This window comes from Prionailurus viverrinus, chromosome A2 (assembly GCF_022837055.1).
Source record: "Prionailurus viverrinus isolate Anna chromosome A2, UM_Priviv_1.0, whole genome shotgun sequence".
Lineage (NCBI taxonomy): Eukaryota > Metazoa > Chordata > Mammalia > Carnivora > Felidae > Prionailurus > Prionailurus viverrinus.
The window spans coordinates 137,060,245-137,083,130 of NC_062562.1; the positions used below are offsets into that span (position 1 = coordinate 137,060,245).

General features: G+C 37.2%; 2 pseudogenes; both read left to right on the plus strand.

Moving 5' to 3' along the window:
- Positions 1-10,624, plus strand: part of LOC125153917 (golgin-45-like) — a 56,211-nt pseudogene extending 45,587 nt beyond the window's left edge.
- A 762-nt stretch (positions 10,625-11,386) lies between these two features.
- Positions 11,387-12,104, plus strand: LOC125153922 (ferritin light chain-like; annotated as a pseudogene).
- Positions 12,105-22,886: the final 10,782 nt, after the last annotated feature.

Genomic DNA, 22,886 nt, shown 5'->3' on the forward strand with positions numbered 1-22,886 from the left:
ATTAGAAATATATTACTTATTTGAGGAAGTCCAATGGAGAAATACTAACAGACATCTAGAATATGTGTTTCCTATCTAGACTACTAACAGCTCAGGGAATGTGGTAGTTTGAGTTTGGATTGTTTCGACTTTACTTTTTTATTCTCCATGAAAAATAGACTTACCCACAAAAGGAGTACTTAGTGAATAATATTGCAGAAAATCTAACTCTTTTAAAGCCATCTAGAAGCACACAATTTAATTATGTCACTTCTATCTACTTCAACATTTATTATACTTGTTAATTAAAGCGTGTCTCTAAAGAGCTCCGCTTGCCTACATGTATAACCCTGGCTGGAAGTGCCCTATATATCTGAAGGTAAAGATATTTAATAAAATTATTGTGTAAGACAGTCCACATTGCCCTTCCTCTTCAGGGGAACAATGCATACATGAAAGTAAAAAGCTTTGCTGAAATATTGTATAAATAAGATATTTTACTAATCCACATTGGTTGTTGCCAGTACATTATGCATTGATTTGCGAGTTTCAGACTCTTAAGTTTGACTTAGCACAAACAAAAAGACAAATTTATTATAGGAGTGATAGGGAAATTGCTAACTAAACTGCTGTGTAAGCAGGGTGGGCATTGTGAAGTTAATTTCTTTTCTATTGAATCCTTGGAAGGACTTGAATATGCAAATCTGGGCTTTGAGTTGAATTTCAAAGCCATACTCTGACAATAATTTGTAGTGCTCCTGAAGATGTTGAGAAGAGGAAGATAGGATAGAGGAAGAAAGGAATCCATATGATAATGAAAAGCTGGAATTCCAAATGGGGAAAAAGGGCTACTGGGGAAAATCCTGGAATGGGGTGTTCAAAAATGTAATACTAAAAGTTCATTGTTTCCACCTTTTATTGTAAATCCTATTCTGGCTTCTTCAAATCTTCAGTAGAATCTGTCATGCCTACAAATGCTGTGTTTGAGAGGCAGAAAACTCGGTGGTTGTGTTGTTGTTTTGAAGTTTACTTGTTTTACAGAATTACAGAACGAGACTGAGGCTAAATTCCATGACAGGACTCATACAAATCAGAGAAGATCATCATCAATCAGAAAAAAATTAATAGAATTAATTCAGCAAAAGCCAAAAATGACCATGAAAATGTAAGCCACTTCCACATTCCATCCCCCACCTCCCAATACCTAGGGATTAACAGAAATCTGGGTAAGTTTTCTGAATTATCCACAAATCGTGGATTGGGGTTCAAGTCCATTAGCTAGCTCTTAAGGGGCAGGTGATCCAGTTAAAATCTGAGTTGCACAGGGATACTGGAATCCAAGAACAAGGATACACGTAGGCCTCAGTAATAATGGAACAAAGAACTCAAAGTTTCCTTAAACGCTCAGCCCAGTTTCTTTAGGTATATTAGCTTTTCAAAATTTTAATTTAACTATGGGAAGAACACTTAACATGAGATTACTCTCTCAACAGATTTTTAAATGTATAACACAAATTGTTAACTATTTGCAAAAGTCAGAACTATTTTCACAGGTGAACATCTAATCTGTTTTTTAAAAGCCTTCATAGGAAACCACATTTTCAATATCCAATAGGCACAATATTGTACAGGGGATCTCTAGAATGTACTTATCTTGTACAACTAAAACTTTATTTCTATTGCATTTGTTTGTCTTTATCTTACTGAAGACGTTTTTTTTTTTTTCTCTACATAGTAGAAAACTTGCCTTTAAGAGCTACCAAATCACCAAAGTCTAGGGAGAGTTATGATTATGTTTGACTCAGATAATTTCAGATGATATCTTCTGTACTAGACAACTGTGGTACTGTATAGTTTGCACTGTATACTAGAACAAGGATTTTGTTTTCAGAGTACCAGCATTTTTAGATCTATTATTCTTATGTTCCTATAGTCATCCATTTATTCTTCTGATGTATGCAATTAGGAGTTTTGCATCACCCAAAATGTAACAGGTGTTTTAATCCACTAGTTACAGAATATTATAAACTGCCTTTTGCAATCATAAATCATATCAACATTGAAGAAATAACATCTACTAAGAGAATTTAGGGACATGGCAGCAAATTATTAATAGAACAATTGAGATAAGGGAAAGGATGCACTTATTAGTCAGGAATAGATGATTGATGTTAGAGCAAATTTTTTTCATGAAGAATTTATGTTACACTCCCCAAAGACCATCTGGAAAGCCTTCTCTGGATGTTTACCTGTATATTTTGAGTTTAATAACAGTTCTAGACATCTCTTAATTAATCACATCTGTCAAATGATGTTGGAGATAGACACCTAAACATAATGTCTTCAAGGACAGTTACACATTAGTGGATAAGACCTTCATTCACTCAGAAAAAGAGACTTGAAAATGTGATATATTCTGGTTTCAACTGCTCTATGTTAAATAACATACTTAGGGTATTTTCAAAAAACGTTTATATGTGTAGATGTGAAAATGTATACATATGTAAATGTCTTTGGTGATATTTCTGACCTTCATCACCAACATTTTGCTCATATGTCATGCAAACCTAATGACGTCAGACTGGCTCTTCTTTCTAAACTGTGTTCCTATAGGGGAGGGGCAGGTAGGAAAAACAACTCCCTTTTATTTGCAGTTCTTTCATTATTCTTGAAGTTTTGTTGTAATATACAGAAGTAATGAATTAACCCAAAAATCTCAGTGGCTTAACCTGACAATATTTTCCTCTTGTTCACAAAACAGATCCAGTGCAAAGCTGAGATTGGGCAGTGCCTTGGATTCACAGTCACTCAGGGATTTTGGCTGACAGAGGCCCCTACTACCTTACACATGAACCATCTAGAACACATGGTTTTCCTCATCCAGGTGAAAGGCAAAGAAGGCTCCATAAAATCTTTCACTGGCAATTAAGCATTTTGCTCTGAAAAAGACATACATGTGTAATTCCACTGGCTGGAACTAGTCACATCCCACCCCCCCCCACCCCCCCGCCCCCAATTGCAAAAGGGCTGGGAAGCATAAGAGAGTACATGAAATAATCAGCAAGTTGTTTTTGCCACACTATATTCCAGACCTATATTTTGTTGGGCAAGAGACATTTTAAAGAACCGAGTGAAAATTTTAGATACCAAACTCTGTTCCTTTCTCTTATTCCAATGACACAACACATATAAAACATGATGGCATATTCAGAGTCCTAACACTTTCCTTATGATTTTCATTTTTTTTAAGTTTATGTATTTATTTTGAAAGAGAGAGACAGAGAGAGAGAGAGAGAGAGAGAGAGAGAGAGAGAGAGAGAGAAAGCAGGGTAGGAGCAGAGAGAGAGGTGAGAGAGAATCCTAAGCAGACTCCATACTGTCATTACAGAGCTCAATGCGGGGCATGAACTCATGAACCACAAGATCATGACCTGGGCCGAAATCAAGAGTTGGATGCTTAGTCAACTGAGCCACCCAGGTTCCCCTGTTTCCTCCTGATTTTCATGCTGAGGACACTGTTCTTTCAACAGTCAGCTAGTTCTTGAGTTAGATGTGGATCACTCCATGTGACAGAGAAGTGCTGAGAGCTTTAAGGTGACTCTGCTTAGAGAAAATAAACATACAACCTGCCCCCCTGCCCCCAAACCAAATGGTTTATGTGAGGTAAATTTAATTTCCAGTTGAGAACTTATTTTTAGGGTCAAAAAATTAACCTTTGTTTTTCACCTCTTTGACACATTCTTCACTTTCTCTTTGGTTCTCTATCCCTAATCTCCTTCTAATGAGTAACAGGTTGAGCGAACAGAACCAATTCCTATTTCCAGCTATTTACTGTAAACCACTGCCTCTTTATTCAACTTTTCCCCATAAGACCCTTTTTAGAATTGGAGTTGATGAAAACCAAATGAGATGCTGGTGAGCTACAATGCTTGCTAATCAGCGATAACCAGCAATATTCACATTGTAGAAAACATTAAGCGTTCTTTTTAAAAAGGATTAACATAACACCTTAAAGACTATTCTTTTCATTTAATAACAACTTAAAGAGTAATCCAAAAGGAATATGCTGATTTTTAATAGCCACAAAACGTCTAGCTACTTAATAAAATATCACGAACCAGTCTTGAATTACATTCAGGAGCAATTTAAATTATATGCAGAGAGAGACATAATCTCTGGCGGAGAAACCTGTAGTGAGTCTTATTTATAAGATCAAAGTCATTTTTGCTTCATTCAAATACGAATATGTACTTATACATCAATTTAGAAGAAGATTGTGGAATATAGGTCTGGATGAATTTCTTGTGGTACCGATTTTTGCAAGTTTTTTTTAAAACATTGAAATCACTGTTATGGGTTCTTAGAGATGAACCATCTGTCACAAATCAGAATCAACATTTATTTTAGCTTATTAAGAGGAAAAGTTGCTAGCAAAAACCATTTGAAGTGTAAAATTGGATACTGAAAACCTTTTTTTTCCCCATAGAGGTTTTTAAAAAACAGATTAGATGTTCATCTGTGAAAATAGTTCTGACTTTTGTAAATAGATAATTATCTCATATGGTAAGATCACTAAAAAGGTGAGAAATGCACAGGGACAGAAGGAAGGCAGAGAAGCATGAGCACGTGTATGCAGCATGAGAGAGAGAGAGACAGAGAGAGGAGGCAGCTGCATTTCTCAGGAGAATCACATTTGTTTGTAGGTATCCTAACTGAAAATATGAAATTGCTTTCGAAGATAGCTCACAAACTAGAATGTACATTATGAAGTGGAGTGCTATTAAATAAGTTGTAACTTAATGTGGGTATTCCAATTTAAGATGTTATCACAGCTCAAATTTTGTTAATAAAAATGTCATCATAGAAGTGAGATCATCAAGATGTTGACATGTCATTCTCAACTTTGGTCTCCCTCACAAGAAGACCAACTGGTAATTATCCATAGATAAGACACCATTGTGAAAATCCTAGAACCTGGGGGTGAGGCTGAATCACCCTCTTGGACCACAAAGACCAAAAAGGACCACAAGAGTAAGAATAGTGGCTACCCTCTTAATACATTCCATCCCCCCCAAGAACAGCACAGCATTGCGCTGAGATTGACCCCCTGAACCTAGGTTTCTCCAGTGGAAAAAAGAGCCCAAGATGAACATCCAGCTCCTTCAGCATTTTGAGGCACTTCCCAGGAGGTCTACTGAAGTGTCACCTCATAGGAATCACTAAGGGAATCTGTAAGGCTTGACCACTGGAGATCAGATAGAAACAGAGGAGTGGGGCTTATACACCTGGCACTCAGATCTTCGCTGACTACAATCCTCCTCTGAAAGGAGGTGGAGCAGAGGCCCTAGCCAGTTGCTCTGTGCAACTACAGGGCCAAGCTGGTGGCCCTGTCTGGCCTAGAAATAAGCCCATACATATGTGCCCAACTAATATTTGACAAGGGAGCCAAAAATACTCAATAGATAAAAAAGATTCTCTTCAGTAAATGCTGCTGGGAAAACTGGATATTCACATGTAAAAAAATGAAAGTGGACTTTTATCAAACACCAATCACAAGAAGTAACTCAAATGGGTTAAAGATTAAATGTAAAATCTCAAACCATAAAGCTCCTAGAAGAAAACACAAGGAAAAACTCCTTGACATTGGTCTTGGCAATGATTTTATGGATAGGACAGTCAAAGCTTAAGAAACAAGAGCAAAAACAAACAAGTGGAACTAATTATATCGAACTTAAGTGCTCCTGCGTAGTAAAAGAAATGACAAATGAAATGAAAAACCAAAGTATTATCCAAATAATGAAATTAAGTATTCATTCCCACTTGAGATTGTAAACTATCTGCAGGAGTTTACTTGTTACACTTTCGAATTTTCCATGATATCTGTTAAGACATATGTAAGTATATGATAAATATTTCTTATTTAATTCAGTCAACATTAAATATGATTTCTACATAAGGACACTATTCTACCTACCAATGCTTTGGAGGTTTGTTTCCAGAGCAGAGAAAAAGTAAAAGCTTCTTTATACAATGAAGGACCTAATGACCTACTTTTCTGTAAACACATTTCACAGATAGAAGAGTATTCTTTTGTACTTTGAAAAGCATGATTTATTTAATTTCAAAATAAATGCTTTGCTTGAATAATAGCTATAATAAAGTATTAGTAATAAAATAATTAAAATATCTTTCTTAGAAGGAAAAGAAAAGGAAAACCAACATACAGAATGGGGGAAATATTTACAAGACATATATCTGATAAGGGGTTAATATATAAGAAATATAAGGAACTAATACAACTCAATATAAAAAACACAAGTAGTCCAATTAAAAAAATGGGCAAAGAACCTAAATGGACATTTTTCCAAAGAAGACATACAAATGGCTAGCAGGTGCATGCTCAACATCACTAATCATCAGGGAAATTCAAATCCAAACTACAGTAAGTGAGTGAGTGAGTGAGTGAGAAGCTGAATATCAGGCAGGCCTGGGCAGGTCAGCTACAGAATGGAAAAGGACTATGTAGAGCAGTTAACCCTGTGACGCAGAGTCCAACAATCTGTAAAGTGAAACCCCCTGAAATCAGAAGAGTAAGAACCTTGGCAGTTTTTCAGAAGTCTTGAGGAACATTTTCATTGGTTAAAAAATAGCTACTCTCGGGGCGCCTAGGTGGCGCAGACGGTTAAGTGTCCGACTTCAGCCAGGTCATGATCTCGCGGTCCGGGAGTTCGAGCCCCGCGTCAGGCTCTGGGCTGATGGCTCAGAGCCTGGAGCCTGTTTCCGATTCTGTGTCTCCCTCTCTCTCTGCCCCTCCCCCGTTCATGCTCTGTCTCTCTCTGTCCCAAAAATAAATAAACGTTGAAAAAAAAAATTAAAAAAAAATAGCTACTCTCAAAAGTTTAGAAACCAAAGTCACCCTTACTTCAACCTCAGTCTGAGGAGCAGGAGATAGAACAGAAACTGAGGAGCCATCTAAATCTGTTGGACTTACCTCTGGAGTCCAACCCATGAAACATCACATCCTTCAGAATCCATGAAAGAAAGCTGTTCCATCAGAGAGTCCAGGACTTCTTCAGGTAAGGAAAATTCTCACTGAAAAAGCAGTGGAAGTCGATGCTGTAAGAATATTAGTTCCCAAAGCTGCTATAACCCATGATATCCCCAACAAAAAATGCAAAGGCTAAGTCTCTAGGTCATTGTAAAGGAGAATTACTTGGTCAGTCAGAGGGAGTTGCAGAATCCAAAAAAGAACTATCAGAGGTAAAGAATATATTGGAAAAGCTCAAGAACTCTTAAAGTAGGTTACTACAGGACAAAGAAGGTCTTTAAAACCAGTTCAGGGTATAGACAGAGGTCAGTTGTGAGTTTAAAAAGTTGCTAGTGGCTTCTGTTGGGGATGATCTTCAGTATTACTTTGAATGTCTAGCCAGAGGAAAATCAGCTTATTTTAGAAAATAAAGCCATAGGTCAAAAGACAGGTCAACTTTCTGAACAGTTAGAACGTATGTCAATATAGTGTGATATATGACGAAGTAAATTCCTCACAAGCAGGATTATGGCAGATGAGTTAACCAACTCCTAACCACATTTACAGCGTCAAAACCACAACACGCAGAGTGCTATTCAAGATATCCTGACTGAACGGGAACAGTTTTGTCAGGAAATGACACTTACCCATAAATTATTGGAGGAGCTCTTAGTCTCCATGCAGTGGGGAAGAGAGCAAACCTACTACCCTAGTACACAACCTCACATCACAGCAGGACTGGCATCTACAAATCACAAGTTGGCAAAAGCAGTAAATGCTCATCTTCTGGGAAATGTCAGCACTAATAGTCAAAAGAAGATTCCATGAACAGTTGAGTTCTGCAGCACCCCAGCAGAAAAAAAAAATGGCTGAAGTGGTTCTATGCATTCTATCCAGTTGCCTGTACAGAAAGCTCACCTGATAATCCATTTTTTGAGTCTTCACCAACCATCTTACTTGGTACAAAGAAAAATACTGGATGATTTATTTCATCCCTATGCTAGATATGAAAATACAACTTTCAGTTGCTGCCATCACTTCCAGGGAGAACTTCTTGTCCTTTCACATTTGGTATGTTGGAGGTATGCTACAGGTGCTTGCTTATTACCCAAGAGTCATTATTATTTGGAAGCGGGAGTTCTTATAATCGTAGACATAGTATCACTTTCTATTTAAGTAATATATACCCCCCCCAAAGATGTTTTTCATGTACTGGACCACAGATAACCTTTTCTTAATAAATGTTTCAGGGTAAGGAAAGAATGAAAGGCATATTTAAAGTAGATGATATTCGGGGCGCCTGGGTGGCTCAGTTGGTTAAGCGGCCGACTTTGGCTTAGGTCATGATCTCGCGGTCCGTGAGTTCCAGCCCTGCGTCGGGCTCTGTGCTGACAGCCTGGAGCCTGTTTCAGATTCTGTGTCTCCCTCTCTCTCCGACCCTCCCCTGTTCATGCTCTGTCTCTCTCTGTCTCAAAAATAAATAAAAACGTTAAAAAAATTAAAAAAAATAAAGTAGATGATATTTTCCAGGCATTACATGATGCTTTTCCAAAGAAGGAATTATATGATGCTTTTCCTTTTTCTGAAAGAAAAAGATTTTACCTTCATTTTAGGCCCTAAGTTATATCTTGCTATGGATTTAATAGGAGCAGATTCAATTCTGATCTAATGCAAGGTGGGTCATATGCAGCCACATTCATTCACTTACTCTGGTCTATGATTGTTTTCGTTTGTTTTTTGCACTACAACAGTAGACTTGAATAGATGCAACAGGGCTTGTATTGCCTGCAAAGGAGAAAATATGTCCTATCTAGCTAGCCCTTTACAGAAAGAGTTTTCTGGCCCCTACTTTAAAGGAATAGTAGCTGGTAGAGGATGGGTGGAGGAAGTGTCCATTTCCTTTTTGATGATTTTTTGGGTTACAAAAGGAGGCTTATGGAAATACTATGGGTAAAGGGACTAATATTTTAAAACTAAATGCTATACTTTAGGAAAATTAAAAATATTTTACAGCCACATTAGCAAGTGTATCAGCCTAACATATTCTCATGTTGGTTTTGTTTTAGGGAAAATCATAGCTTGAATGGATGCAACTTGACATATATAAAAGAAACAGATTCTACTGAGCTCATTTTGACAAATGCAACACAATAGGAATATCAAGTTTGATATAAAATGTGCTGGAGAAAGTAGGATCTTCCTAGAACATTGTACAAACTCAAAAATGCAATCCATCAATTAATTTATATTAATATATATTATTTATTTATGATGGGTCATCATAAATATCCTTTTATAGGTCTTTAAAAATATCCACCATATGTTTATACCAAATTACACTGCATTAGGTGCAGAATTGCCTATCAGAAGAGAAATCTTCTAAAGACACATCTGGTCAAGTAACACATTTTAATGTCAACTTGATGATAGTTTGGTCTGATTCATCGGAGTTATATTTTGAAATGATTCATCTGAGTTACATCCTTAAAAAAAAACCCTACAATGTGATATCATCCAACCATTATTAGGATGTCTATTATCAAAAAGAGGAGCGATAAGGGTGTGGAGAAAAGGGAACCCTGTGCACTATCGGTGGCAACGTAAATTGGTGCAGTCATTTGTAAGAAACAGTATGGAGGCTCCTCAAGAAGCTAAACTAGAATTATCATATGACCCAGCCCATTTCACTTGTGGGTGAAGGAAATGAAGAGAAATCTGCACCCCTTTGTTCACTGCAGCATTATTTACAATGTATTCATCAAACATACAGTATTCCTCTTCCTGTATCAGGCTTATCTCACTTAGCATAGCGTCCTCCTCCAGGTTCATCCATGTTGCCACAAATCGGAGGATTTCCTTCTTTTTTTTTCTTATGGCTGAATAATATTGTATTATATATACAAAATATCTATCTGTATCTATCTATATCTAATCTCTATAGATTTTTCTTTGTTCAGTTGTTGCTAGACACTTAGGTAGTTTCCGTATCTTGGCTATTGTGAATAATAGGTTCTATAGGCTGCCTTATTTTTTATTCATCTGTGGGTAAAAATTATTTAATTTGCTTTTTTGGGGATTTTATAATATTATGCTACTATAATTCATAAATTTGATTTTAAATACTCTTAATGAATAATTGAATATAGCTTCTACCCAGAAACTTCTACCCAGAAACAGCCTATAATGAAAAGTTTGTTGCCAAGTGCCTGTGGTTCCCAGTATTCGTATTCATAATAGACACAGAGGCTTTTATTTTATCCTAAGCCAAGCACCATAAGGGATCCTGATGAGTGGTATGCTGGGTTGCTTATTATTTGTAAACAAATAAAGAATATGCCATAAGGCTATCTTTTACTGTTTGTGCTTCACCCTAGATAAAAAGATTTGAGGCCCTTGTGAAACTATAATGCAGGATCAGCCATTATTCAGAATTTTAAATTTCAGGTCAATTATAAAACAGTAGGATTTAATTTAACCCTGCAATTTTGCTCATTTCTTAAATGACAGTTTCCTGGATTGCTTTTTTAGGGAATTTGTACAATGAAGACTAAAAAAGTACATCTTGAATATGGCGATTCTGATGTTTATACCGGTCCAATAAAAGCCCTGATTTGGTGAGACTGCATCACAACATGTCTTAGAGATTAAAGGAGCAACTTCTATTGTAAGTGCTGTCCATAAAACATTCAAACATTGGGCTTTTTCCAAAAGGTCAGTAGATTGCAGTGAGTGATCTTCTAAAGCATTTTCATGTGTTCAGACCTTACCAACTGCTGCAGAGGTGTTATCTGCTGCTCTACTTAAATATTCAATGTTGTGGTGTGAGGAGTCTATAAAAGGAGTCAGCACACTGAAGACCATGCCTTTTCAAAGAGCTTTACTATTAAGAGATCATAGTGTACACCTGCTATAAAAATAAGCTGCATGTTAAATGTTTCAGAAAGTCTACCTACCTGCTTCCTATTTTTTACTGCTTCTTCTATAAATTTTATTTCAGAAATGCTTTTTATAAAAGCAAAATTAGTAAATTCTACTTTGCATATTGGTGAGATTTGTACATTTAGCATTGCACTTGGCACTGAAACAATGTGGGGGTTAAGGGTCCCAATTCCTGAGCAATTGGAAATCTCCCCACAGCTTTTGGCTCCCCCCAAAACTTTACTAACAACCTACTGTTGACTGGAAGCCTTACCAATGATACAGTTGATTAACATATATTTTATATGTTATACATATTATATGGCCTATTCTTACAGTAAAGTAAGCTAATGTTATTAGATGTTATTAAGAAAATGTTATTAAGAAAATCATAAGGAAGAGAATACATCTATAGTACTGTACTATTAAAACATCCATATATAGGCAGTGCACCACAGAGTCATGCGGATCTCTCTGTTGCTTCAACAGTGTTTGGACAGCACCGACCCAGGTACGTCCCTTCTTTCAGCCTCTAACCCTCTCCAACCTCTTTTCCAGTGGTAACCTTCAGAACCATCCTCTCAGGCATCCTCTACCTCCGGTCTAAGCCAACACCATTTTTTTTGAGCTTAGCTCCTTATTGCCCATCAAATACCAGCTCCCAGATTCCTCAGAATTGTTCCACTGAGGTGGAGGCTGATGACAACCACCTGAGCAACATGCATCTGCGGGTCTCCTACACTTACCCCTATCTGGGCTTCTATTTTGACCAGGATGTTGTGACTCTGGAGGGCATGGGCCACTTCCTCAAGTCGGCCAAGGAGGATTGAGACGGCACCCAGCGTCTTGAATACACAAAATCAGTGTGGTGGCCGTGCCCTCTTCCAGGACCTGCAGAAGCCATCCCAAAATGAATAGGATAAAACCCTGGATTCTTACAGACTGCTATAGTCCTGGGGAAGAACCTGAACCAAAAGAAGCCTTTTGGATCTGCATGCCCTAGGTCCTGCCTGTGCAGACTCCCATCTCTGTGACTTCCTGGAAAGCTACTTCCTAGATGAGGAGGTGGAATTCATCAAGAAGATGATGACCACCAGACTAACCTCCGCAGGCCGGTGGCTGGCTTCTAAGTGGAGTTGGTAAGTATCTCTTTAAAAGGCTCACCCTCAAGTATGACTAGGAGTTTCTGGAGCCCCACAGCCCTTGAGGGGTTCCTCTGGCATCCCTCTAGTGTCAAGGCTCCTGCCTGAACCTCTCTCTGCAGCTACTAAACAGCTTTTCAGCCACCTTGGAGACCTCCTCCTTTGGTCTATTAGACCAAATAGAAATAACAAAGCTCTTGGCAGTCCCCACCCAAAATCTGCGTATAAGTGGACCCACACAGTTCAGCCCTGTGTTGTTCAAGGGTCAACTGTATAGGTATAAAAATTTTTTCTTTTCTAAAAACTAACACCCGAAATCAACAAAATACCTATTTTTAGTAAAACAGTATATATTGAAATACTTAAAGATTATTTTTAAAGAGCAATTTTCCAGCAAACTCCAAATAAAATACATTGGCTAAATATTAAGAATTTAATGTGAGGATGCTCTGCTCCTACAAAGGTGTATCAGAGGTAACAATATGATTTTTTAAATATTTTACAGTTTAAAATTATTCTAATTAAAATACTTTTAAAAGTTATTTTAATCACAAGTGCTGGGGGTTTTTATAGCCTGGAAACATACTGTCTGATGGTTGAAACATAAGTATTTGTTTGTATTATAATTTCTGAGACTTGAATTTACTAGTAATTACCCAGAATAACATTGTTACTACTCTCAGCTCCAAATCCACTCCTCTTTACTCTGATTTGTGATATTGGAGATGGACCCTGTAGCCAACTCTATTCTTCCAGCTTGGATAATATTAGTTTATGGCAACAATAGTGGAGGGACTCTACCAATCTAGATCAGGAAGAAGGGACACACTTCTTCATTCTTTCAATGTGCTCTTTTCTGGGAGGTAGGCTGTGCTGTAGAGTGATATGTGTATGTGTGGGGTGGGAGTGAGTTTGTGCATGGCCAATAATAGCAACTCAGTGGCTCTCACAATTAAACTTCATCTGTGTCCTTGGCAAATTTATTCTCTCTTAAAGACCTGCATGTTTCCATGAAAGCCATGGCCTCTACTCGTATTTCTGAATCCTGGGCTTGGATATCCTCCCTGCCCTAAATTATTTCCTTATTATTTTCCTACAAACAAAGCAGCTGTGTTCTGCACCTCATAGAGTCCTTGTTTGCTCCTTTTAGTAATCACTTTTTATTAGTTAACAATTCCTTATATTAATCCTTGCTGTTCAAATTACAGGTGTGGTTTTTGCTTCCTGAATGAACTCTGACATGTTAAGTAATATGTACATTGTAAAAGCCTACAGCTGGAATGCTATAAAGTTACACTGTGAAATTCGTTATAGTTTAAGGGACTTGTAAGAGATAATTTGAAAAGGGAATAATCGACACTTTTTAAAGTCAGGGAAATAAGGAAGACAATGTAAGTCAGAGACTGTTGGTTACAGATATTGGAATGATCAGAGAAAGAAGTTAAAATAACTATGATTAATATTTTAAATGTTCCAATGGCAAATGTAGACAATATGCAACATAGCATGGCTAATGTAAACAGGGAAATGGAAACTAAAATCATCAAAGAGAAATGATAGATGCAACATAGCTAAGGACAGATCAGTGATGTTGAAGACAGGTGAATAGAAACTTCTCAAATGTAGTAAATATAATAATAATAGTAAAAGAATGAAAGGAACAGAGCATCCAAGAACTTTAGGACAATATCCAAATATGTAACATATATATAATTGGAAGACAAGAATGAGAAGAAAGAGAATGGACAGAAGAAATATTTGAACTCATAATGGCCAATAACCTTCAAAAATTAATAACAGAGACCAAATCACAGATACAAGTAGCTCAGAAAACATAAAACAGGATTTTAAAAAAGCTATAGGCACATAACCTTCAAATTGCAGAAAAATAAAGACAAAGAGAAAATCTTGAGGAAAGCTAGTCATGGAGTGGGACAAGTGTAATAATTCATTATCAGACTCTTTCATCATACTCTATGCAAGCAAGGAGTACAGTGAAATCTTTAAAATGTTGAAAGAAAAAGCTATTAAATTAGAATTGTATATCTGGAAAAATTTGTAAGTGAAGAACAATGACTTTTGGGGAAAAAAACCCTAAGGAATTTGTTGTCAGTAGATCTGCTTTATAAAAAATATTAGAAGCTGATAATATCAATGGCTGGTGAGCATACAGAACAATGGGAACTTTCATTCATTGCTGGTGGAAATGCAAAACGGTACATCCATTTTGGAAGACAGTTTGGCAGTTTCTTACAAAGCTAAATGTATTTTTTTACCAAACTATCTAGCAAAAGCACTTCTAGATTTGAAAACTTGTGTTTCACAAAATTCTGCATGTGTGGTTTTATTCATGATTGCCAAAAGTTGGATACAATCAAGATGTCTTTCAACAGGTAGAGAAACTGTGGTACAACTATAAAAGGGAATACTCTCCAGAGATAGCATGGAATGAACTGTCAAGTCACCCTAAAACATGGATGAATCCTGAATGCAAATTGCCAAGTGAAAGAAGCCTGTAGAAAAAGACTCTGTACTTTATTTTTCTACTAAATGACATCCTAGAAAAGTAAAACTATAGAGTAGGTAGCAGAGTGTTTTCAGGGAGTTAGGAAAAGGGGAATGGGTTGAACAGATAAGCTCAGGGTATTTATTAGGCGACACAACTCTGTATGATACTGGAGACACGGTACTATACAGTTGTAAAAATCCATAGAATCTTTGACCACAAAAAATGAACCTTAATTATAGGCAAATAATGAAAAAGTCAATTAGGAGACTGGAAGAATCCCAGGAGGAATGCAGACTGTGATAAAATAATCCATATTACAATGTGTGACATAACCTCTTTGAAGGGAATGGAAAAAGAAAGGTGCCGATGATATACGTACCTCTGGAAATGAGTGGGAACTCCAACTTTAGGAACTATACATAATCACTGTGCTGTATCTGGTAAAATTTTTTGTTACAAGGGTATGCATTAACCACTCTGAAATCACTATCTATGTATAAGGATTGAAAAAATAAGTAAGTGGATGGCAGATGAGGAGAGGGAGGTTTCTCACTGTTGTAAGGAGAAGTTACAGATAAACAAGGGATGAGAAAGAGTCTAGATTCAACTATGTGGTACTTAGTGAAAATCATAGATTTTAGTGTGAATTCATATTTACCTTAATATAGATATAGATGGATGTAGAACACATATGTGTATATACACAGGTTAGTATACACACATATGTGTCCTAGCTCTGCCTATTGAGGGACTAAAGGCAATGACACCCTTATAGCAACAAGTACACCTAGCACCTAGATCTCAATTGCTACTATTGTACACTAATAAAAGGAACCAAGGCACTTTGGAGAAATGGCTGATTTTGAGGTTTAAGGCAGAGGACATACAAGATGAGCCTGGAGTATCTTGTAGTGTCTGAAAGTGAGTGCTAAAATCAATTCAAAACACAATGATGGGATGCATCACGGGGATATATGAGCCAACTGAAAGAGTTCCAGTGGCAAATGTGGAACAATTTGATCCTGGGGCTTCTTGTGTCAGAAAGTAAGGAGGTACTTAAAAAAGCAAAATGATATGGGTATATCAAAGGGACACAAGAGTCAATTGAAAAGCTCCCAATGCCAAAGCTAGAAAAATGAGCCACAAAAGTAATAACATACTATTGGATTATAACCCAAAGTATAAAATATTCATGAATCCATACAGATATAAACAAATTATTGAATACATGAAGAAGGAATGAATGGGGAGAACAGATAAATCTCGCAGAAGAATTCCAATTTATGTAGATATCACTCCTTGTCTTAGTCCATTTGGGATACTATAACAAAATGTCACAGGCTGGGTGGCTTTTAAATAACAGAAATTTATTTCTCATAGTTCTGGAGGCTTGAAGTCTAAGATCAGGGTGCCAGCATGGTCAGGTGAGGGCCCTCTTCTGGGTTATAGACTTTTTTTATCCTCACATGGTGGAGGGTGCTAGGAAGCCCTGTGTGGTCTCAAGAGTGTTAATCCCATTCATGAAGGCTTCTCCCTAATGACCTAAGAGAAGCACTTTCCAAAGGCACCACCTACTGACGTCAACCCCCTTGAGGGTTAAGATTTCAACATATGAAGTTTTGGGGGATACAAACGTTTAGACTATAGCACCCCTCAACTCACTTCTTTTTTTTAATGTTTTTATTTATTTATTTATTTTTTTATTTTATTTTATTTTTTTAAAAATTTTTTTTCAACGTTTATTTATTTTTGGGACAGAGAGAGACAGAGCATGAAGGGGGGAGGGGCAGAGAGAGAGGGAGACACAGAATCGGAAACAGGCCCCAGCCTCCGAGCCATCAGCCCAGAGCCTGACGCGGGGCTCGAACTCACGGACCGCGAGATCGTGACCTGGCTGAAGTCGGACGCTTAACCGACTGCGCCACCCAGGCGCCCCTTTATTTATTTTTGAGACACAGAGAGACAGAGCGTGAGTAGGGGAAGGGCAGAGAGAGAGAGAGGGAGACACAGAATCGGAAGCAGGCTCCAGGCTCTGAGCTGTCAGCACAGAGCCCGATGTGGGCCTCGAACTCACGGACTGTGAGATCGTGACCTGAGCTGAAGTCAGACACCTTACCGACTGAGCCACCCAGGCGCCCCTCAACTCACTTCTTAAATGTGGAATACACATGGTGACTTTTTAAAAGTAAATACAGTATGGAAATGGAAAAAAAGTAACACTACAGTAGAGAAACCTGATAAACATTATGACAAGGTTAACATAATGAATAATAAATAATGTTAGTAGCACGTGCCTTTGATATAATGTGATGAGAATAGCACGTTACCTCTGTAGTCTTTTTCCCAAACGTTCATAACCACTATGTAACCATGAGAAAAACATTAGGCAAATCCAAACTGAAGACTACTCTACACATTGGCTGACCTGTACTTCAAATGCTTAAGGTCATCAAAAACAAGGACGTCTGAAAAAGTGTCACAGTGAAGACGCAGCTTCAGCTAAGGAGATATGACACTGAATATGTTATCCTGGTTGGAATCCTGGGATAGAAAAAGAACATTGGGTATACAATAAGGAAGTCTGAATAAAGTATTGACTTCAGGTGTAATAACGTATTAACATTACACTATTAGTTGTGAAGACATATCATAGTAATGTTGACAATAGGGGAAAACTGGGTGTGGGGTATTGCAGAACTCTGTAACACTCTTTCAACACTTCTTCCAAAACTATTCTGAAATTAAGTTTGTTTAAAAATTCTATTTTCAGTCTAATAGCCTCAGGTTTTCATTAAATAGAAAAATTCTAGATTGACCCTCTATTATAAATCTTACATTACCAATTATTTCAATTATTGATAATGTTTTTGGGTCAGATTTTGACTAAAGGACATTAATTCCGCTTTGTAACATTCAGCAGGGCAAAAGATTTTACTGGCATTCAGAAGACAGGTGTGCCTATCCACTGCCAATTTGAAAAATAAATTGGAATATAACTGGTAGGATTGCTGTTTAGGTGAGAATGTTACATGTAAAAATATCAGTAAAACAGGATGTCAAAAATGACTTTACTTTTAATTTGAAAGTTGTCATTTAACAATTAAAATACAGGAGGCACACTTAAATTTGAATTTCAGATAAACAATGACTACATTTTTAGAATACACATATCCCAAATATCAAATGAGATACATGTACTCATAGTGAATTTTTTTTCATTTTTCTTAAATTCAGATATGATTGGGTCAGCTATGTTTTTTTAAATGTTTATTTATTATTTGAGAGAGAGAGAAAGAGAGAGAGAGAGAGCACAAGCAGGGGGAGGGGCAGAGAAAGGGAACACAGAATCTGAAGCAAGCTCCAGGCTCCAAGTTGTCAGCACAGAGCCCGACGCAGGGCTCGAACTCACTAGCTGTGAGATCATGACCTGAGCCGAAGTTGGTTGCTTAACTGACTCACCCAGTCGCCCCTCTCAGAAACTTTAGAAGATCATTATATTTGAAATCTCCCCTCATTATTCTGCATTTAGATATTAAGTATACATTTTCTGATGAAAACTATTTCCAGGAAAAAAAAAGACACATTCTTTATGGGGACTCATAGACAATGGCTTATTTTTGCTTTGAACCACATGATACTGTCATTTTTGTAGGTAATATATGGCAATTTCACATGGTTACCACTCATGTCATTAAGTACATCTATATCTTCTATTTTTGTGGTATATCATAATTATTTGTCATATCATAACTACATTAGACTGCTGAAGAAGAATGTTATTTTTATTGGTTGTCATATGTTTATATTATTTGAAAATAATTTAATATAATTTTGTAGCTAAATAGGCTTCCAGGGAGTCCTGCTATTTAATTTTTTGTCATGATGTTATTATTATTATTGTTATTATTATTATCATTTTTGTCATACTCAATTTTTTTCTTTGGGTTTAATTTATTAAGAATTTATTAATCTTTTTGGAAATCAGAGTTGACAAAAGCAGAAAATTAAGGCAAAAATGGTAACGTGTAATCAAGATGTGAACCCTAGCTGGATTGTAATAATTAATACCAATAACTTTTCATTTTACATAGCAATGCACGTATTGACTGTACTGAACCCATCAACCCACAGGGTACCTAGTGAGGCAGATAATAGAATTTGTGTTCCATAGCTATGGCGCAGAGATAAAACAACTTATCATAGGATGCCTTTACTTAGGGCAGAGATGGAATCTGAATTAAGTAGTTTGGTCAACTTGAACTTAAATTTATTTCAAATACATCAATAATGCACTGTAATTTAAGATAGCCTTCAAAAAGAAACTGACAGCGGTGTGGTCAATAGATTTTTGCAGTTAAAAGATCCACATCCACTTGGATGTGGAGTGTATAATTTGCATATGAAATATTCACTCTCCAGGTCTAGTTATATCTGTATGCAAATTTTATCAAAATGTACTGCTTAATAAGAAACGGACAAGAAAAAATTTAACAAATGCAAGGATAAGTCCAGAACTCATCTGGCATCCATTCTATGCTCAAATAATAAGGTCTGGAAACATGCTTCCTGAAGTTTCCTGTACCAATCATGCTTTTGGAAGCCTTTTTTTTTTTCTCATATTGAGCTGAAATCTGTGTCTTCATACTTTTAGGATTGCTAGATAAAATACAAGGTGTTCTTGCATTATTTGGTTCTTGCATAATTATTATCTATAAAAATGATTTAATGTTTATCTGACGTTCAGATTTAACAGGGCTTTTTAAATTTTTATTTGCTAAATCTGGTCACAGTATCTTTCTACTCACTGGTTGAAGAACAGGAGAGCAACAGAGAACAAGTCTACTTTTCCTTCCTTATGCTATTCATTCATCATTTATTCATCTATTCATTCATCTACCACATATCTAGTGACCACAGTCTGACTCAGGTCCTAAATGCAGAAATAGATATTAAAAATCTCTACCCTATAGTTATCAGGTTAAGTAGTCATTAGCCAGAATTACCAGTGCTCTGATAAAAGTACATCCAGAATTCTTAAATGAGTTCCATGAAGAGCCACTTGACTCTCATGGGTGAGATTAGATGTCAAGAGGATGTCAAAGAGGCAAAAAAGGTCTCTGACTAGGACAGCTGTTGCCAATGTAGACTGGCGTGTGAAGGCTTAAGACGAAAGGCGAGCTTGAACATCAAAGGGAGTAATTAAAAATAGAGCCACGCTATGACCCAGCAACTACACTCCTAGGTATTTATCCAAAGGACAAAAAAGTGCTGATTCAAAGGGCCACATGCACCCCAATGTTTATAGCAGGATTATCAACAATAGCCAAATTATGGAAAGATCCAAATGTCCATTGATTGATGAATGGATAAAGAAGCTGTGGTATATACTACTACCCAGCGATGAAAATGAATGAGATCTTGCTATTTGCAACAACGTGGATAAAGCTAGAATGTATTATGCTACGCAAAATAAGTCAGTCAGAGAAAGATAAATATTATATGTTTCCCCTCATATGTGGAATTTAAGAAGCACAAAAGATGAACCTAGAGGAAGGGAAGGAAAGTAAGATAAAAATAGAATGGGAGAAAAGCAATAAGAGACTCTTAAATACAGAGAACAAATGAGGGTTGCTGGAGGGGTGTTGGGTCGGGGGATGGGCTAAATGGGTGATGGGCATTAAGGACGGCACTTTCTGGGATGAGCACTGGGTGTTATGTGTTATGTGTAAGCACTGGGTGTTATGTGTAAGTGAAGAATCGCTAAATTCTACTCCTGAGACCATTATTACACCATATGTTAACTAATTGGGGTTTAAGTAAAAATTTTAAAAAATATTAGTTGCAATGTGGAAACTAAAACCCTATCAACAAACATTTCATATTTTGTTATATTAAAATCCATTCATCTTCACACAAAAATACATTGTGTAAAGGTGTTTAGTTTCAACAGCAATGAACTTACTTTCTGGTTACCTTGTGTAAGGAGCAAAATATAGATCCAGCGTCTGTCTTGTTTGAAAACTGGTCCTACCAATTGGACAACTTACATGCTACTGATGTATCTCAATTTATTCATCTTTAAAATGGTAATAAGTATAAAACTTACTTTAAAAAAAAAAGAGAGGGGGCACCTGGGTGGCTCAGTCTGTTAAGCATCCCACTTCGGCTCAGGTCACGATCTCACGGTCCGTGAGTTCAAGCCCCGCGTCGGGCTCTGGGCTGATGGCTCAGAGCCTGGAGCCTACTTCCGATTCTGTGTCTCCCTCTCTCTCTGCCCCTCCCCCGTTCATGCTCTGTCTCTCTCTGTCTCAAAAATAAATAAAATAAACGTTGGAAAAAAAATTAAAAATAAAAAAGAGAGTAGTTTGCATGGGGATTGAAGTGAATGAAAGTGATATGCGAATGTTTAAAGAAAGCTTCTCCCACCCATATTTTTTCTTTTCCAGACTAATCAGTATTTAATTTCTTTTATAATTTATTATATAATCCCAGAACCTTTCCTTTTCTTCTAAAAGTACCCTCATTTGTCAAAAGTGCAGTTTTTAACTGGATGAAGGATTTCACAAATCTGAAGTGCCTTTAAATACATCTTTGAAATAGTATTATTAAAGACAGTTTCTTAACCACCCTCCCTCTTCCCCTGCCCCCGGATAATGCTATTGAGCTAAAGCACTAAGACCAACACTATGTAGGACACAGACATCCCACTTTGTATTCTAGACACGCTGCTGCTCTCATAATTTAGTTTTGTTTATTATTGGGTTTCAAAAGCATAAACTGTAATTGGTGGGATTAAAACTTCTTCCTCTTTAATTTAATACAATGTAAATTATGACCAGTTTTGAGATGGAACTCTCAAGGTCATTCTGTGGGGCAAGATTAAGCAGATATCTAGCAGCATGCATCCATTGATTTACTGGATTTCTCAAACCTGGCACACATCAACCATCTGGAGTGCAGAGGCGAACTTCATGAATTTGTTCGCGTTTGCTGTGTTTCTCTCATGGTGGAGCACAAAGCTATAAAGAAATAGTTGGTGGTGTATTATAAGAAAGGGAGTGGGGTGAGTAAACCCAGTATATAGTGACAAGCAGCTTGCAAATAGCTCAGTAGTGGCTGCAAATTTATGATATCATTAGTTATACACCATTAACTTTATCCTTGCTCACACTGGGAAGTAAAAGAAGGTAAAGTCATTGAATGCAGGGGTTCACAGTAGACCCAACATTGACCACCAGCTTCAGGCTGTTCAATACATCATCTGTGCTGGCAATATGTGTTCCAGAAAAAGCAAAGTCAGAAAAGACCAGTGAAGATCCTCTAGCATATGTGTCAGGGTTATTTCTTTTCTTATTTAACACATCATTTTCACATTCTTTAATAACTCCCTTCCCCCCACACACCACACAGAAGCTCTCACACACCACAATCCCTTGATCTCTTACTTTCTATGTAACTTGGTGTCTATGAGCAAGGGCATAGCCTGCTTCTTAGACTCACATACCAGGTTTGCCAATTAGTGCCTGTATGGATATGGAAGGTTGCATAATTCTCTTGGCTCAGTTTACTTATAATATAAGCATAACAACACAAATCTCATTGAACTGAGTTGCTGTGTGTTTGAACATGTTGTAAGCAGCTAACACTCCTCCTAGCACATGGTAGATGCTTGATGAATTCTATTAACATATAGTTAGATGCTTGTTGTTTCACTTTATTTGTCTGTCTTTTCTTCCTTATCAGATTTAAGGCTTCAAGAGAGGAGATGGGACCATAGCAGTACTATCTCACAGATGTTCAATGAACTCTCATAATCCATTGACTGGTTTGAACTTCGCATTGCAATTGACATATATAAAGTATTTATTTGCTCCCCACGTGAGAAGTGGGACTTGTAATACAATTTCATGGACAGTATCACATGACAGCTTCTCCATGCGCCTCTATGGAGCCCAACCTGCTGGCTTCTAGCATCTCGTAGGTTCCAGAAAATCTTCCATCCTTCACCTTGTCTGCACTGCCATCAACAGATGGCACGGCAACAGCCTGTGTTCTACCTCCTATTCCTTTCTTACCAATCTTGTTTTGTAAGAGATTTCTTCCCAGATGGAAGGGCACAGGACTTCCTGTGGACATATTGTCCTTGACTTATGACCCTTGGCTACCTCCCTTGCTTCACTTCTTTACCTGAAGTGTTTCACATTTTGACTACTTATGCAAACTGTCCACTTCCTACCCCCACATTGGTTTGGTTCAGTCTTCCTTCCCTTTCTGCCTTCTTTGCCTTCCAGCATTCAGAGGATTCATCTCA